The sequence below is a fragment of the Ambystoma mexicanum genome, chromosome 2p (genome assembly GCF_040938575.1).
Source record: "Ambystoma mexicanum isolate Mex_15411 chromosome 2p, UKY_AmexF1_1, whole genome shotgun sequence".
NCBI lineage: Eukaryota > Metazoa > Chordata > Amphibia > Caudata > Ambystomatidae > Ambystoma > Ambystoma mexicanum.
This window is the reverse complement of record NC_090923.1, coordinates 239,424,356-239,437,062: the sequence shown is the minus strand read 5'-3', so window position 1 is coordinate 239,437,062 and position 12,707 is coordinate 239,424,356. Positions and strand designations below refer to the sequence as shown.

The 12,707-nt window shown below is 46.5% G+C and overlaps 1 protein-coding gene across 3 annotated transcripts in view; it reads left to right on the top strand.

The window, feature by feature from the left end:
• LOC138566364 (contactin-4-like) overlaps positions 1 to 12,707 on the top strand; it is a 1,270,454-nt gene that overhangs the window by 852,168 nt on the left and 405,579 nt on the right. The window lies entirely within an intron of this gene.

Sequence of the window (12,707 nt, the reverse complement as noted above, 5' to 3'; positions counted from 1 at the left end):
CTTCCAATTCCCTAATGGCTGAATATTGAGTTGTACCTTTGAGCTTATGCTTCGGGAAGACATTTTAAAAGAGGAAACCCTGTTTGGCAGTGCTTTGTATAGCGGGCTTCTCTGCAATAGGCCTGAGGAAAGTAGATATTGCCAAGTATTTTCCCTTTGCCCTTCATTCACATGATAAGATATAGGAAAGAAGACGTCTGATGGTACAATTTTGCCCCAGCTTTCATCCTGCCCAAACTCAAGGCAGGGAGAGTTTGTCTAAATTAAACCAAGAGAGAACTATCTTAGTCTGAACTTAAGTTCCTTACTTGAAAAGGCATTTTATAATTTTATTCCGGCACGTGTTCTTGTCCCTCTGCACTTTTGCCAATAAGATGTGGGGTTATATGCAGGGTTTGTTGTTAATTCACCAGAGGGATGATTCTCCACTGAATCGCTGTCTGAGACAAAGCATCTCCATCCGTGCCTATCATCGTGGCTTATTGGGGACTTCCCAAAGCATCTTCAGAGAATGTGCAGTTTATTTGGAGCTGAAGTGGAGACTTTGCTGAGCACCTACCTTCTACCTAGGGTAAGTTGTCAGTGTCCTGGGGAATGTGAACATTTACAATTCCTGGGTGGTCTAACTGTGTGCACTGACAACCACCCGCTGAATAGAGAAGCAGGTGTCTACGAGAGCTTGGGGCTTTGTACAGATAAACTCGCCTCAATGGTTGTCACAGGATGACGCGCACTTCTGGTTGGAATTGATTAAAAAGAACACATGTTATTCAACAAAAACCAAGTAATAAGTGAAAATAAGACTTTATTTGGACCCAAAAGCACATCTATGCAGAGACAAGAATTTTATGACCCAAATACGCAGCATTTTGACTTCGACTGTTAACAATGCTTGCCCATCATTAAGTTCAAACGTAAGAGGTTTTATGCTGAAGGGTCAAGGAATTGCTCAGAGCTCTTGGTCCTAGATGCAACTCTCCAGGCATCCCCTTGCTATAGGTGCCTCAACACCACTGGAGCTTACTCAGAATAGAGGAGTCTCCTCTGGGCTAGCCCAACCCTTGCATTTTAGCCAACTCTCTCCCCGTGCTTTCAAATATAGTCCTTTTATAACATTTGGCCAATGGTATACTCCCATCTATACTTGTGTGCTGAGCAACGTGACTAAATGCACCCCTTTCCTACTTCTCAAAGGACTTTTTTTTATATTGCGTGTATTGGCAGACCTCTCCAGCCTCTAAACCCTGGACCGGGAATGGGAGCCATGTTACACATTATCTACTTGTTTCCAAAGGTGAGTGCTACGCCCCTGTGGTATCCTCCCACCCAAATACGTATATAATACACTCCTACAGTATAACCAGCATATGTGTAATTATATTGATATGAATACGTGCCTGTGTTCCGGTTCGGTGTTTCATTAAGTATTAGGTTTGAATAACGTTTTGAATAATTCGTTTTCTATATTATTATAATTACCCATGTGTACATGTCGTTGTTTATTGTGTAACTGTGATTTTTTGTTAATTGTTCTGGCCAAGACTGGACTGTCCTGTAGGCAGCTCTGGAGATTTCCCGGTAGACCTCTGAACCCTGGGCCTCTTTTGTGTGGTAAACTATTTTATTTCCAAATGTTCTCATAGGAAAAGGCTTGCTGAAAATGTGTAATATGGGGCCAATCTGAAAAATGTTTCCAGGGCCTGTTTGGGTTCCCAGTTCACCCCTGCTCCCGGCCCATTATATTCAGGCTGGTGGTTTTCCTTTGAGCTGTAACTGTTTATTCAGAAGCCGCCCTCAACTCAGGGATTTCCTTCCTCCCCGATTGGCCCTGCTTCAGACACATATGATGCCCTTTCGATCCCTCCCTCTGAGCTAACAATGAGCAAAGAACCAGGCCGGTGTACGGAAAATATATTGGTATTTATTTAAATTAAAAGTAATAGAAATTTGCATGAAAATGTCAAACACCCCTTTATCCATGGCACAACACAATGATCTTCCCTCAGTTTAAATAAATCACAAACGTGAGGTGAAAAGAAAGTAATCACAATTCTTCACTTTCTACATATTTCACTTCAAGAAATAAATAAATTGATCAATAACAAAAACAATTTAATATGTGTTGTGTGAGCTATATTTTCCTGCGGGTTTAAAAGGCTAGCAGTGGGATTTCAAGATTGGTACAAATACATATGGCAATTATGATGTTGCCCACACTTTTGGTTTAAAATAAACAGAGGGTTATTTTAGCAGTTTGTTTTTCAGACACCGCCCCTACTTTGGTCCATGTTGGTGAAGCCAGACATAACATTTTTAATGATTTGGGGAATTTTGGATTTCAGACCCCCTCCACTGAAAGGCCTGTTTTGGGGAAGCTGGATAAAAAGTTTGAACTGATTGAAGAACAAAGATACCCATCTTCGTTAAAGAAGTTGGGGTCAGCAGGACAAAAAGGATTACCCAATTAAATTATAGACTATAGTTTTCAGCGCACACTGGAAAGTGAGCTTTGTTCATTTCAATTTTTAACAAAATTCACCCGGTACTGTTCTGCCAAATGAAGAAAAAACTAAATTAATATTTTTAGTTAATTAGGCTAAGAATCTACAGAATTCTGCCCCTGCCCACTACAAAGGGAAATGACTAAAGGCAGGCAGACTCCCCCACCTTTTGGTTTATCAGGGCTCAGTTCTACTTAGATAGAAAGAATCTGTTTATAGTTCAGGAAAGCCAGCTGCATCTCAGGACACTCTGGAAAGATAGGGCATTTGTCTGGTCACTCCACTCTCAAAGACGGCCTCCTGCTCTCCACCATAGGACCCAGTCAGCTTTGAGGCCTTCAAATAAATAGACAGCTCCACCCAGATGCACTCTCAGCAATCTCTTCTGATGTTTCCTTACAGCTGTCAGATTGTAAGTTTACACAGCCCCCTGTCATGGTTCCTGCCCCTCATGTCCCCAGCCCTCCAAGATGTCAGGCTGGAGCCAGGCCACGATCACCTACATGGCCCTCAAGGGCCTCTCCATCCCTCCAAAGACCCACTTGGAGTCAGACTTGGCGCTTGTGGCACCCGACTCACTCACTCCCATAGGATAACATTGGGGATTGGACTTGAAGTGCATTGATGGGGACAAGATGGATGCCCCCACATATTTCGGTTCCCAGAACTGCATGTGCGGTCTAGTCTTTTGAGTGTGGTTCAGCCCAGAGACACCTGGGATACCCAGAGACTATTTAAGCCACACGCAGGCTGAGAAACATGCTTTGCGTTTTCTGCACCTGCAGTCTGACACTTACCGTGTTCGGATCGGTCTCCAGTAGGCCTGCATCTTTCTTCTGCGCTCAGCTCCTGCAAGAACAAGAACACCGTTAGGAACAGCCTTACTTTGCGGCGCTTCTGCCCATCATCCATCGCTCCTTCTGTTCTGCGGGCATCTTCGGCGTTGTCATTCCCATCCCGGCACGCCGCTTCCTAAGGAAAAGGGAAAAGAACAGAGAAAAGGCATTAGTAAGCATACTGCAAATCTTCGCTTATTTTTATAATACTGTACGAGCTTCAAACGCTTACCGGAATCCCAGCCGCTCTGGGGGTACTCTGTCTCCGGAACTTCTCATCCATCTGCAAGAGGGAAAAGACACTCCAGGTTAGCGTGGAAACATCTAGAGGCACCGCATTCCGCGCTTACCCACCGCATTTGTTCTTCATAACCGGCATCCACGCTGAAAACGTTGCAGCACCTAAAAGACACAGAAAAAGAACTCTGTTCAATGCAAATACGAAAGGGGTGCATCGCGCATCGCGCTCTCACTCACCTTCAGCGCTACCCATCTCAGCAGCACGCCGCCATCCCCGGACGCTGGCCATCATCTAAGGAAGGAAAGGAACAAAGTTAGAGAACTGTTCAAAAGACTCATTATACTTACCTGTCGGACTCTTGCCAGAGAAGTAACTAGGCAACGAGCCCACATCAATCAACGCACCCCTGCGCTGAAAGCAGGACGGAGAGCACACTATCCAAGAAAACAAGGTAAGCTGTGGATCAAAGGGAAGGGTTGGACCCCGGGGAAGAAGGGGTTCAAGCACACAGAGACAATAGGGAGTTAAACTCTACCAATCCTGTGTTTCAGGCCCAGTCTCCAGTCGGATAGCCTCCAGGGAAGGGTTTGAGGTCGTAAGAGGTCAGAACAGGCTGAGTGACGTCCCATGGATACTAGGTGAGCGTTACAGAATGCAAAGCCTCACATCAAAATCCACCTGGGCGTCATGGAAATGTCAGAAACCGACCAGTTAGCCCACATGTTGGGGCAGCTACGTTCCAAAGTACATGCAGCCAGGCAGGAGACCAACACCCTGAGGAGAGAGCTGATAGTAGCCAAAGAACGCACTGATGATTTAAGCTGGCAACTTCTCCAGTCACAAGCAGGGCATGCAACATTGCCGGGAAGCGCGCCCTCGTTGCCACCGCCATCAGCCAATCCCGTTTAGATAACTCGTCCTGGGGCAGTTCCCTTGGCCCCGCCCGAACGATTTACGGGGCATCCCAAGTGGTTTGCAACGTTCATGAACCAGTGCCACCTGCACGTCCTTTGTAGGCCAGGGGCCTTTCCGAATGACCAATCACGGGTCTCTTTTGTGCTATCCTACCTGAGTGGTAGCGCCGCGGACTGGTGTGTACCCTTTGTGGCCCAAGACGATCCTTTGCTGCATGACTTCAGGGGCTTTCAGCAGGAGATGGAAAAGCTGTTCGCCCGTCGTACTCATGGGCAGGCATTAGACAACGAACTTCTGTCCCTACGCCAATGGAATCAAGACCTATTAACATACATAGCCACGTTCAATAGACTCGTAGTTGAAGCAGAATGGCCAGTGGAGATGAGAACCACGTTATTTCATCGGGGGTTGCGGGGGGAGCTCAAGGATGCTCTCACACAAGTAGTGAACCCCCCCGAAAGACTGCTCAGAATTAATTGACCTTGTTGTTCAACTGGATCATAGGTTGTAGGACCGAAGAGCAGATCGAACCAGACTGGACCCTCGCCCTATGTATGTGCGTTCAAAAGACAATACTGCCCGAACAACGGAAGGTTCAGGAGAACCCATGCCAATCGGGGGGGTCAGATTCCCCTTGACTAAAGCGGAGAGGGAAAAAAGGTGACAGCAGCAGTTATGTCTGTACTGTGGAAGGTCAGGTCATTTCCTTAAAGAGTGCCCTGTGAAGCCACCGAGGAGGACGGTAGGGGCCATGGACGAGGAAGATACCTTCAAGGAATCGGAAAACTCCCCAGCCCGGCAAGTGTAGGGGTCCACTTGTCGAGCAAAGAAAGTGAACTACAGACCTCCCATATTGCACTATCTGTGGTCTTGATCAATCACCAACAACCATCTCGGATGCACGCAGTCAGAGCGTACATAGACAGTGGAGCCGTTGGGAATTACATCGTCCAGGATCTTGCGGCAAAGATGGGGCTTCCATTATGCCCTAAATCAACCACTGACAGTGTTACCACTGTCGACGGCACGGAAATAGCTTCTGGTCCAGTATCCCTATGCACTGCAGCTTTAACCCTTCTGTGCCAGGATGGACACCAAGAATCTATCGTTTTTCGACCTCATTAAGGCACCACAGTTCCGGTTGATTTTGGGAATGCCATGGTTGGTAGCTCACAATCCTCGAATTGATTGGTGAGCAAAAGAATTGGCCTTTCCCGGGACTTGTGCCCACGCATGTTATCACCAAGAGAAACAACCAATAGACACCAGAACCTCCACGCTTGCGTCTGTGGCAATCGGCACCCTACCAAGTGAATACCAGGACTTTCAAGATGTCTTTCAGAAAGAACAGGCTAATACACTGCCACTGCATAGACTATACGATTGCCAAATCGACCTGATACCCGGCGCACAAATCCCTTGTGGGCGAATTTACGCACTCACAGAACCAGAAAACCAGCACCTGAAGGCCTATCTTGACTAATACCTGGCCAATGGGTTCATCCGTCCCTCGAAGTCTCCAGCAGCCAGTCCTCTATTCTTCGTACCGAAAAAGGAGGGGGACTTGAGAACGTGCATCGACTATCGCGCACTGAACCATATTCCCGTAAAAAATCGCTACCCCCTGCCACTGATCCCTGAATTACTTGATCAAGTCAAAGATGCCCAAATCTACACAAAACTAGACCTGACGGGGGCATATCACCTTGTTCGCGTAAAACAGGGAGATGAATGGAAAACTGCTTTTTGCACAAAATACGGCTTGTGCGAATATCAAGCAATGCCTTTGGCCTTTGCAACGTGCCTGCTGCATTTCAATAATTCATGAACAATGTCCTACGGGAATTGATTGATGTCTGTTCTCTAGTGTACATCGACGATATCCTAGTATATTCCGCATCAAAGCAGGACCACGTTAAACACGTCTGACCCGTATTGGAGAAACTCTGTCATCACCAGCTCTACGCCAAGCTCGAAAAGTGCTCATTCCACGTCTCCGAGGTGGAATTCCTGGGCTTTATTCTCAGCCCGAATGGAATTCGAATGGATGTACACAAGGTAGATGCTATCCTGAACTGGCCATCCCCAAATTCATTCAAGGGGGTTCAAAGTATGCTGGGTTTTGCAAACTTCTACTGCCGGTTCATCCCAGGATTTTCGCAAGTCGTGCATCTCATCACGTCATTACTAAGGAAAAGCAACAAAAAGTTCCAGTGGACAACAGAAGCTGAGGAGGCTTTCCAGGAACTCAAAGCAAGATTCAAATCTGCCCCAATCTTACGCCACCCTCGCCCTTATCTCCCATACCTGGTGGAAACTAACGCCTCACGCATGGCTATGGGAGCCGTCCTCTCACAAAAGGACCCCGAAACGGGCCAGTTACACCCTGTTGCCTTCTGGTCGCGTAAATTCACACCCCCTGAACTTAATTACGCTATCACAGACAAAGAACTCCGGGCCATTAAGTCAGCCTTTAAGGAATGGCGGCACTACCTCTTGGGCGCCAGACACACAATCACTGTAATAACTGACCACCAGAACCTCCAGTACCTAAAAACGGAAAAGGCCGTATCCTCACGACAACTACATTGGGCTCTTTTTTTTGCTGAATATGACTACGTGATAACATTTCGACCGGGGGTGAAAAACGGGAAGGCCGATGCCCTTTCCCGTATGGGGGTGGAAGAGCAAGGGTATCAGACTCCTGACCCAATGGCAATCATCCCAAGTGACAAGCTCCTAGAAATCACAGCAACAATAACTCAAAAAGAATTACATGAAGAAATCCAAAACCTGATGAGTCCGGAGCAATTACAAGCATGGAGTGCACAAGGAGAACATTACATGATAAAAGATCAGTTGCCCTACTTCAGGAATCGTTTATTCTTACCAAACCAAGAACTACAAGAACAAGTCATGTCCGGTTATCATGATTCCTTGATCGAGGGCCACCCAAGAATTGCTAAAACCCTAGCCAAGGTAAAACGAAATTATTGGTGGCCCACGTGGCGTAAAGACATTATCCAATTCATCCTATCTTGTGGAGTGTGTGCTCAAAACAAGTCATCCAAGCAGAAACTGGCTGGGCTATTACAACCATTGGAAATCCCACCAGCACCCTGGCACACGTTGTCCCTCGATTTTATTACTGACTTACCACCCAGTCAAGGGTTTAACACTATTCTTCTGGTCGTGGACCTATTTTCAAAAATGGCACATTTCATTCCTCTTAAGGGGCTCCCAAATGCTTCCACTCTGGCAAAGGTATTTCTTGAAGGCATCGTACGGCTCCATGGGTTTCCTTCAGTTTTGGTCTCAGACCGAGGTACTCAATTCGTATCTTAATTCTGGAGAAAATGCTGCTCTATGGCCCAGATCGACATCCGGCTATCCACCAGTCACCATCCCCAAACAGTAGTCAAACTGAGAGGACAAATCAGACACCCTTGAGCAGTATCTGCGTTGCATGTTACACCAAGCTGAAGGAAGCTGGTTCGACCTATTATGGATAGCTGACTATAATTCCCTACACACCAGCACTGGGCAGACACCCTTTTATACCATGTATGGCAGGCACCCACGTACTTCTGAGTTGGAGGTTCCTACAACCCTGGAAATGCCAGCAGTCAAAACCTTGCACACAACCATTTCTCAAACCTTTAAAAGGGCAGCTGAACACTTACTTCAAGCTAATAATCGCCAAAAGAAGTTTGCTGATCAACACCGAGCAAAGGTCCCCAACTACCAAGTGGGAGACAAAGTCTGTCTGGCGTCTAAACACGTGTCCATTAAAGGAGTCCGAACTTTCCGTCCAAGATACCTGGGTCCATTCACCGTCACCTCCGTGATAAATCCTGTGGCGGTCTGACTTGCTTTGCTGTCAAACATGCAGATTTATCCTGTGTTCCACGTGTCTCTCCTTAAACCTGTTCAACCTGGGACCTGGGTAGCAACCCCACCGCAGCCAGTAGTAGTCGCCAGGGAGCCAGAATTCGAAGTCAAGGACATCCTAGATTCAAAGTACGTCAGATCCAAATTATACTACTTAGTAGACTGGAAGGGGTATGGTCCACAAGACAGGACATGGGAGCCTTGTGAGTACATCCATGCACCTCGCTTGCTTAGACGATTTCATCAAAACCATCCAACCAAACCAGGACCAGACAGAAGAGCCACCTTGAGAGGGGCCTTAGGGGGGAGTGCTGTCATGATTCCTGCCCCTCATGTCCCCAGCCCTCCAAGATGTCAGGCTGGAGCCAGGCCACAATCACCTACATGGCCCTCAAGGGCCTCTCCATCCCTGCAAAGACCCACTTGGGGTCAGACTTGGCGCTTGTGGCACCAGACTCACTCACTCCCATAGGATAACATTGGGGATTGGACGTGTAGTGCATTGATGGTGACAAGATGGATGCCCCCACATATTTCCGTTCCCAGAACTGAATGTGCGGTCTAGTCTTTTGGGTGTGGTTCAGCCCAGAGACACCTGGGATACCCAGAGACTATTTAAGCCACACCCAGGCTGAGAAACATGCTTTGCGTTTTCTGCACCTGTAGCGTGACACTCACCGTGTTCGGATCGGTCTCCAGTAGGCCTGCATCTTTCTTCTGTGCTCAGCTCCTGCAAGAACAAGAACACTGTTAGGAACAGCCTTACCTTGTGGTGCTTTTGCCCATCATTCATCGCTCCTTCTGTTCTGCGGGCATCTTCGGCGGTGTCATTCCCATCCTGGCACGCCGCTTCCTAAGGAAAGGGGAAAAGAACAGAAAAAAGGCATTAGTAAGCATTCTGCAAATCTTTGCTTATTTTTAAATACTGTACGAGCTTCAAATGCTTACCTGAATCCCAGCCGCTCTGGGGGAACTCTGTCTCCGGAACTTCTTATCCATCTGCAGGAGGGAAAAGACACTCCAGGTTAGCATGGAAACATCTAGAGGCGCCGCATTACTGCGCTTACCCACCGCATTTGTTCTTCATAACCGGCATCCATGCTGAAAACGTCACGGCACCTAAAAGACACAGGAAAAGAACTCAGTTCAATGCAAATACGAAAGGGGTGCATCGCGCATCGCGCTCTCACTCACCTTCAGCGCTACTCATCTCAGCAGCACGCCGCCATCCCCGGAAGCCAGCCATCATCTAAGGAAGGAAAGGTATGAATTTAGAGAACTGTTCAAAAGACTCATTGGGCCTCATTACGACCCTGGCGGAGAACCATGGTGCAATTTGCACCATGGTCCATGGCGCTAAGCTGCCAACTCCGCCATGGTGGTTGGCGGACTTACCGCCCCATTCCGACCTTGGCGGGGCGGTAAGTCCCCAATCCCCATTTACCCTTCCCCATTCCCATTTTTGCCCCATAGGGTATAATGGGAGTGGGGAAGGCGTTAATTACGCCACCGTAAATTACGGTGGTGTAATTAACAACAAGTCCCGTAGCGCCATGGATTTTTCCGCCTGCAAAAAGCAGGCGTAAAAATCACCATGGCGCTACGGGAACTCGTAGTCAGGCGGAAAGGGGCGCCATGGTTTACGCCTGCGTAAACCCCTTTCCGCCAGGGTCGTAATGAGGGCCATTATATTTACCTGTCGGACTCTTGCCAGTGCAGTAACTAGGCAGCAACGAGCCTGCATCAATCAACGCGCCCCTGCGCTGAAAGCAGGATGGAGAGCACACTATCCAAGAAAACAGGGTGAGCTGTGGATCAAAGGGAAGGGTTGGACCCCGGGGAAGAAGGGGTTCAAGCACACAGAGACAATAAGGAGTTAAACTCTACCAATCCTGTGTTTCAGGCCCAGTCTCCAGCCGGATTGCCTCCAGGGAAGGGTTTGAGGTCGTAAGAGGTCAGAACAGGCTGAGTAACGTCCCCGTGGATACCAGGTGAGCGTTACAGCCTCCTGATGGTAAATTTCACCAGCTCTGCCTGTCTCCCCTCCTCCCCGTGCAGCCCCCCTTATATAGCAGCGATGATACCACCAATTCTACAATCTTGGGTAAGTACCCTGCAATAATTCCCACAACTAGGATTGGACAGGTACCCATCTCTCTTCTCCCAAACCCAGCCTCTCAGTCAGGATTGGTTAATGGGTCTGGAGCAACATATGGCAATTAACATTTGTAATTGTCATTTGTTCTCCTTTGAAATATTTGGCAAGAACTAGTTATGTATCAAAACACATAAGTTTAGTAGCAACTGCCATAATATACATATTTTCTGATTCACCTAATCATGGGCAATTACGTAAGCCGACCACCAGGTCCGTACCATGTTGCACGGCCATGTGGCACATTTATGCTGTTTCCATAAAAAGCATAACAGTTATGAATATGTATGTTATTACCCATATCTCTAATTTTATTCTCCACCTGTTCACAAACTCTAATAGTAGTAGCATTTTCAGATGAGCCAAAAACCTAGTTTAACTGGCCATTACAGTTCCCTTAGTCGCCGGTGGATGAATTCTATTTCACCACAATTGCCTGGAAATTACATACAACATGGTTCACATGGTTCATAAATTAAATCAGTAGGACTTATGGTTGCTGAGAAAAAGGCCTACATGATAATCGTTTTTTAAAATTAATTGTGAATCTTCATGTGGGAAAAATGGCCATTCTCCTGCTTCATACTATTTGTTTTCACTGGGTCAGCCTGAACTCACTTTTTTTTCAGTCTCTTTGTGTTGAAAGGTTGCTCTTTAAAGTTGTTGCCCCCGTTTTCAAACATATTGGTCATGCTCCAGACAAGGGGAACTTGTCCTGCAGTCAATGCATTCAGAGACAGCCAGTCTGGGGAACACTGGTTTTTGACACCTTTAGCAGGACACTTTATTGCAGTTGGTAATTATATGGGAGATGTAACATCCAAACTGGCAGTGGGAGATTTCCTTGTGAGGTCTGCCCACAGCCAGCAAAAAGAGTTTGCTTTAGGCTGACATGTGTCCACGAAAACAAAGTGGCTTTTCAATTGTCAATGGTATTTTGTATGTAAAACATAATATACAATGCTTTTTGTCAACCCTCACATTGTGTCTTTTCCATAAAATTATTCTGTTAGCAGTGATACATTTTCACATTTAAACTGATTTTACTCGCACACACCTATGCAAGCCGTTTTTGTGTCACTGTTTAAACATCCTTTTTTCCATGTGAAGGGGATCTTTGATTCCTCATTTTTTGAATTAAAATGCTGCTTTTCCTTTGATAGTGACAGGTAGCCCCCTTTTCCACATGACTCTTCAATTCTACTTGAAAAAAACACACAGGCCACGCCGTTTTTGGTTCAGTGTTTAAAATCCTGTGTTCATGTGAGAGGGACATCTGTTTGGAGCCTTTGAATGCACACCACAAAGCTGCTGGAATAAGGGTGCCTTTTAGATTCCATTGTTGCCTCTTTTTCCAATGTCTACTGTGCATTATGTAGTGTAGGATTTCCCGAGGGCTGGCCAAAGGCTTAATTCATAGAAGTATAGAGCTGACCCGCAGCTATCCTGATGCTGCTCTTAAAATGTCTATATTCTGTGAGATAAATGTCAAGATTCCATCCCAAAATGCAACCTTGTTAGAGAGTTGATCCCTAGAAACACTGGAGATCACCATAAGCTGACCCACGAATCACCTGAAAAGTTGTGCCCTATTCACAAACGTGATCTGGATGTGGGGGTCATCATAGATGCCCTTGTTCTGTTACCCCTTTTTTCCCTGCGTAGAATACAAAACAGGTGGAGGACAGGGGTGCATTTTTCTTATTTGAAAGCCCATATTGAATATTTTTAAATGCCCTTCGGTGCCCCTCCCTGTTAAGTGTACTCGTACATGTTTGACTGGAGCAAGTAATGTATACAACAGGACTGAGCAGTGTACCATTGGCCCTGATGTGTAGTTCCGCAGGAATGCACAGGTCACCCTTGTGAATATTGCGATTTCTCAGACTCACCCAAGTACTGTAAGTGCCTCTGTTGGCATTTTTTACTTGTGTGATTTTTGTGAGTAGGCCTCACTGTTTCATTGCGTCATCAGAAACTCAATCAGCACTGTGTGCCCGTTTTAGCTTTGTCTTGAACTGGTGGATTTGACACTTTGTGTGATGTGATATTTTACTGGTATGGTGATATAGTCCTGATGGTAATAGCTGGACTCCGCGCCATTTTAGATTCTTTTTTTTTTTGTTAGTGGCTATCATTTGCCGTTTCCCTTTTGAGCAACAGATGTT